The following is a 6608-nucleotide window of genomic DNA, read 5'->3' as shown; positions in this document are numbered from 1 at the left end:
GGCGTTAAGTGGCTATTTAAAAAAAAAAAAAAAAAGTGGTCCATCGCTAGCTCGGCGCCGCGTCCCAGCATCAACGAGGAGGGGGAAAGGGAGCCGTGTGAGGAGGAGGAGGGAGTCTGTTACGCTTGGCTGGCCGGCACATTGAGAGGCTGGTCCTGGGAGACTCACAAGACAGGGCTTCTTTTTTTTTTCTTCCCCCCCCCGCCCCCCGTCCTATCTCTCTCTCTCTCTTTTCTGAGCCCGCCGGCCGCCAGCGTGCGCCCCGCTCCTCTCCTTCTCTGGCGCGGTAGGAGGGAGGTCGAGCTCGGCGCGTCGCAGCGACAACACCGAGACTTCACTTTTACAGCCGGCGAGACTTCACCCCGTCAACTCGGCGACTCTGACGCGGGAGTGGGAGAGAGAAAAGGGGGAGGTTGTGGGATGGAGACGCAGTAGTGCTGCCGCACGGAGGGAACCGTCATACTGCAGCCGCATCTCGGATCACTGGCGACCGGCAGCGACACTTTGTCTGGTGGGTAACGGATTAAACTGAGGCGGTGGGATTCATGTGTACAATTCTCGGCAAACAGGTAGGTGTGTTGGTCTGCATGATCATCAACTTCACTCAAATCATTTTTCAATGAATTAATTGTTGTTTCTGCTTGATTGCTGTCCACTTTGTTAGGAAATTATCATGCTGGGAGTCATAATAATAAAAAGTAATCCACATCTATTGCCGATGTTAGTAGCCTAATCCCTGTCAATCGACCCTGCCCATAATAATCCCTCGGATTTGCCAATTGTGATGTTGACCACCTACTGCAGTTCTGATACCAATCCTGGGTGGGAAGTTTAGATCAGGGGTCCCCAACCTTTTTCCCAGGTTTAATGTATGCATTATTTGCACGGACCGGCTTTCTACGTGTGGCAGATAAAAACAGCAACAAAATAATGAGCCTTTGGCTACAATCTGAAAGTTAAATCTGAGAAAATGCGGTAGTTTATAAATGAACTAGATGAGGCAATTCCTGAAGGAATTGCATTTGAATGCTCCAATGCTGACAGAATGTAGTATGAATGTAAGAATAGTTTGAATGTTGAAGCATTTGAATTTCCAGGAAAACCGGAATTTGGTTTGGAACTTTGGGAAAGACTTAGTTTGAATGTCCAGGATGAGTGGAATATGTTGAAGGTGGAATGGTTTGAATAAGTTGAAAAATGTTGGGATTGTGGAAGTGTGAACAATGGATCATTCATTTGGAATGGGGGAAATGTCTCTAAAAACTGAGAATTCTTGGAAATGCTGGATTTTTTTTTTTTACGGTTTTTGAAAGGGAGCACACAATTCTTGAACAGGCTGAATATTTTGAAGTTGGAACTGTTTGAGTGGGAGTTGTGGAACTTTGAAAAATGTCCCATTCTTTTCAATGGGAAATGAGGGAATTTTTTTGGAAAATGCAAAAAAATGTTAACGTTCTGAATGAGTTGAAATGGTCGGTGTTGGGATTTTTCAAATTGGTCGAGAAATGTTGAAGTAATAACATTTTTAATTGAGAAATGGTATTAAGGAATTTCGGGAAAACCGGGAATTTTTCCAGTTCGAAAAACAACTTGTTTTTTTTGTCCTGATTAAGAGGAATGTTTTGACGGTGGAACGGTTGAAATGGGTTGAAAAATGCGGAAGGAGTAGTCGCCAGAAAAAAGGGTCGAAAAAAGGTTTTAAGAAATTGGAATTCTAGGAATTCCTGGAATATTTTTGGAACATGAAAAAAATGATAGTTTCCATGTCCAGGATGAGTGGAATATGTTGAAAGTGGAATGGTTTGAATCGTTTGAAAAATGTGGAAATGGTGGACGTTTGAAAAATGGCCACGGGCCGGCTTTCGACTTGTGGCATATAAAAACAGCAACAAAATAATGAGCCTTTGGCTACAATCTGAAAGTTAAATCGGAGAAAATGCGGTAGTTTATAAATGAACTAGATGAGGCAATTCCTGAAGGAATTGCATTTGAATGCTCCAATGCTGACAGAATGTAGTATGAATGTAAGAATAGTTTGAATGTTGAAGCATTTGAATTTCCAGGAAAACCGGAATTTGGTTTGGAACTTTGGGAAAGACTTAGTTTGAATATCCAGGATGAGTGGAATATGTTGAAGGTGGAATGGTTTGAATAAGTTGAAAAATGTTGGGATTGTGGAAGTGTGAACAATGGATAATTCATTTGGAATGGGGGAAATGTCTCTAAAAACTGAGAATTCTTGGAAATGCTGGATTTTTTTTTTTTACGGTTTTTGAAAGGGAGCACACAATTCTTGAACAGGCTGAATATTTTGAAGTTGGAACTGTTTGAGTGGGAGTTGTGGAACTTTGAAAAATGTCCCATTCTTTTCAATGGGAAATGAGGGAATTTTTTTGGAAAATGCAAAAAAATGTTAACGTTCTGAATGAGTTGAAATGGTCGGTGTTGGGATTTTTCAAATCGGTCGAGAAATGTTGAAGTAATAACATTTTTAATTGAGAAATGGTATTAAGGAATTTCGGGAAAACCGGGAATTTTTCCAGTTCGAAAAACAACTTAGTTTTTTTGTCCTGATTAAGAGGAATGTTTTGACGGTGGAACGGTTGAAATGGGTTGAAAAATGCGGAAGGAGTAGTCGCCAGAAAAAAGGGTCGAAAAAGGGTTTTAAGAAATTGGAATTCTAGGAATTCCTGGAATATTTTTGGATCTTGAAAAAATATATAGTTTCCATGTCCAGGATGAGTGGAATATGTTGAAAGTGGAATGGTTTGAATCGTTTGAAAAATGTGGAAATGGTGGACGTTTGAAAAATGGCCACGGACCGGCTTTCGACTTGTGGCAGATAAAAACAGCAAAAAAAAAAGAGCCTTTGGCTACAATCTGAAAGTTAAGTCGGAGAAAATGCGGTAGTTTATAAATAAACTAGATGAGGTAATTCCTGAAGGAATTGCATTTGAATGATCCAATGCTGACAGAATGTAGTATGAATGTAAGAATAGTTTGAATGTTGAAGCATTTGAATTTCCAGGAAAACCGGAATTTGGTTTGGAACTTTGGGAAAGACTTAGTTTGAATGTCCAGGATGAGTGGAATATGTTGAAGGTGGAATGGTTTGAATAAGTTGAAAAATGTTGGGATTGTTGAAGTGTGAACAATGGATAATTCATTTGGAATGGGGGAAACGTCCCTAAAAACAGAGAATACTTGGAAATCCGGGATTTTTTTTTTTTTTACAGTTTTTGAAAGGGAGCACACAATTCTTGAACAGGCTGAATATTTTGAAGTTGGAACGGTTTAAGTCGGAGTTGTGGAACTTTGAAAAATGTCCCATTCTTTTCAATGGGAAAAGAGGAAATTTTTTAGGAAAATGCAAAACAATGTTAACGTTCTGAATGAGTTAAAATGGTCGGTGTTGGAATTTTTCAAATTGGTCGAGAAATGTTGAAGTAGTAACATTTTTAATTGAGAAACGGTATTAAAGGATTTTCAGGAAAACTGGGAATTTTTCCAGTTCGAAAAACAACTTTGTTTTTTGTCCTGATTAAGAGGAATGTTTTGACGGTGGAACGGTTGAAATGGGTTGAAAAATGCGGAAGGAGTAGTCGCCAGAAAAAAGGGTCGAAAAAGGGTTTTAAGAAATTGGAATTCTAGGAATTCCTGGAATTTTTTGGGAACTCGAAAAAAATGATAGTTTACATGTCCAGAATGAGTGGAATTTGTTGAAAGTGGAATGGTTTAAATCGTTTGAAAAATGTGGAAATGGTGGACGTTTGAAAAATGGCCACGCACCGGCTTTCGACTTGTGGCAGATAAAAACAGCAACAAAAAAATGAGCCTTTGGCTACAATCTGAAAGTTAAATCGGAGAAAATGCGGTAGTTTATAAATGAACTAGATGAGGCAATTCCTGAAGGAATTGCATTTGAATGCTCCAATGCTGACAGAATGTTGTATGAATGTAAGAATAGTTTGAATGTTGAAGCATTTGAATTTCCAGGAAAACCGGAATTTGGTTTGGAACTTTGGGAAAGACTTAGTTTGAATGTCCAGGATGAGTGGAATATGTTGAAGGTGGAATGGTTTGAATAAGTTGAAAAATGTTGGGATTGTGGAAGTGTGAACAATGGATAATTCATTTGGAATGGGGGAAATGTCTCTAAAAACTGAGAATTCTTGGAAATGCTGGATTTTTTTTTTTAACGGTTTTTGAAAGGGAGCACACAATTCTTGAACAGGCTGAATATTTTGAAGTTGGAACTGTTTGAGTGGGAGTTGTGGAACTTTGAAAAATGTCCCATTCTTATCAATGGGAAATGAGGGAATTTTTTTGGAAAATGCAAAAAAATGTTAACGTTCTGAATGAGTTGAAATGGTCGGTGTTGAGATTTTTCAAATCGGTCGAGAAATGTTGAAGTAATAACATTTTTAATTGAGAAATGGTATTAAGGAATTTCGGGAAAACCGGGAATTTTTCCAGTTCGAAAAACAACTTGTTTTTTTTGTCCTGATTAAGAGGAATGTTTTGACGGTGGAACGGTTGAAATGGGTTGAAAAATGCGGAAGGAGTAGTCGCCAGAAAAAAGGGTCGAAAAAAGGTTTTAAGAAATTGGAATTCTAGGAATTCCTGGAATATTTTTGGAACATGAAAAAAATGATAGTTTCCATGTCCAGGATGAGTGGAATATGTTGAAAGTGGAATGGTTTGAATCGTTTGAAAAATGTGGAAATGGTGGACGTTTGAAAAATGGCCACGGGCCGGCTTTCGACTTGTGGCATATAAAAACAGCAAAAAAATAATGAGCCTTCGGCTACAATCTGAAAGTTAAATCGGAGAAAATGCGGTAGTTTATAAATGAACTAGATGAGGTAATTCCTGAAGGAATTGCATTTGAATGATCCAATGCTGACAGAATGTAGTATGAATGTAAGAATAGTTTGAATGTTGAAGCATTTGAATTTCCAGGAAAACCGGAATTTGGTTTGGAACTTTGGGAAAGACTTAGTTTGAATGTCCAGGATGAGTGGAATATGTTGAAGGTGGAATGGTTTGAATAAGTTGAAAAATGTTGGGATTGTGGAAGTGTGAACAATGGATAATTCATTTGGAATGGGGGAAATGTCTCTAAAAACTGAGAATTCTTGGAAATGCTGGATTTTTTTTTTTTACGGTTTTTGAAAGGGAGCACACAATTCTTGAACAGGCTGAATATTTTGAAGTTGGAACTGTTTGAGTGGGAGTTGTGGAACTTTGAAAAATGTCCCATTCTTTTCAATGGGAAATGAGGGAATTTTTTTGGAAAATGCAAAAAAATGTTAACGTTCTGAATGAGTTGAAATGGTCGGTGTTGGGATTTTTCAAATCGGTCGAGAAATGTTGAAGTAATAACATTTTTAATTGAGAAATGGTATTAAGGAATTTCGGGAAAACCGGGAATTTTTCCAGTTCGAAAAACAACTTAGTTTTTTTGTCCTGATTAAGAGGAATGTTTTGACGGTGGAACGGTTGAAATGGGTTGAAAAATGCGGAAGGAGTAGTCGCCAGAAAAAAGGGTCGAAAAAGGGTTTTAAGAAATTGGAATTCTAGGAATTCCTGGAATATTTTTGGAACATGAAAAAAATGATAGTTTCCATGTCCAGGATGAGTGGAATATGTTGAAAGTGGAATGGTTTGAATCGTTTGAAAAATGTGGAAATGGTGGACGTTTGAAAAATGGCCACGGACCGGCTTTCGACTTGTGGCAGATAAAAACAGCAAAAAAAAATGAGCCTTTGGCTACAATCTGAAAGTTGAGTCGGAGAAAATGCGGTAGTTTATAAATGAACTAGATGAGGCAATTCCTGAAGGAATTGCATGTGAATGCTCCAATGTTGACATAATGTAGTATAAGTGTAAGAATAGTTTGAATGTTTAAGCATTTGAATTTCCAGGAAAACCGGAATTTGGTTTGGAACTTTGGGAAAAACTTATGTTGAAGGTGGAATGGTTTGAATAGGTTGAAAAATGTTGGGATTGTGGAAGTGTGAACAATGGATAATTCATTTGGAATGGGGGAAATGTCCCTAAAAACGGCCAATTCTTGGAAATCCGGGATTTTTTTTTTTTTTACAGTTTTTGAAAGGGACCACACAATTCTTGGAACAGGTTGAGTATTTTGAAGTTTGAACGGTTTGAGTGGGAGTTGTGGAACTTTGAAAAATGTCCCATTCTTTTCAATGGGAAAAGAGGACATTTTTTGGGAAAATGCAAAACAATGTTAACGTTCTGAATGAGTTGAAATGGTCGGTGTTAGAATTTTTCAAATCGGTCGAGAAATGTTGAAGTAGTAACATTTTTAATTGAGAAATGGTATTAAGGAATTCCTGGAATTTCAGGGAAAACCGGGAATTTTTCCTAAAGGAAAAACAACTTCGTTTTTTGTCCTGATTAAGAGGAATGTTTTGACGGTGGAACGGTTGAAATGGGTTGAAAAATGTGGAAGGAGTAGTCACCAGAAAAAAGAGTCAAAAAAGAGTTTTAAGAAATTGGAATTCTGGGAATTTCTGGAATTTTTTTGGAACTTGGAAAAAATGATAGTTTCCATGTCCAGGATGAGTGGAATTTGTTGAAGG

At 38.0% G+C, this 6608-nt stretch overlaps 1 protein-coding gene across 1 annotated transcript in view; it reads left to right on the top strand.

Moving 5' to 3' along the window:
- Positions 1-254: 254 nt before the first annotated feature.
- The window catches only part of LOC133649041 (contactin-4-like), a 427627-nt gene continuing 421273 nt past the window's right edge, over positions 255-6608 (top strand). Inside the window, exon 1 of the mRNA XM_062045757.1 lies at positions 255-569. The gene's annotated coding sequence lies outside the window, so the exon portion shown is untranslated. The remainder of the gene's footprint in view (positions 570-6608) is intronic.

Source organism: Entelurus aequoreus, linkage group LG01 (assembly GCF_033978785.1).
Source record: "Entelurus aequoreus isolate RoL-2023_Sb linkage group LG01, RoL_Eaeq_v1.1, whole genome shotgun sequence".
Taxonomy (NCBI): Eukaryota; Metazoa; Chordata; class Actinopteri; order Syngnathiformes; family Syngnathidae; genus Entelurus; species Entelurus aequoreus.
Note: the sequence above shows the minus strand (reverse complement) of the source record. Positions and strands in the feature narration are given on the sequence as shown.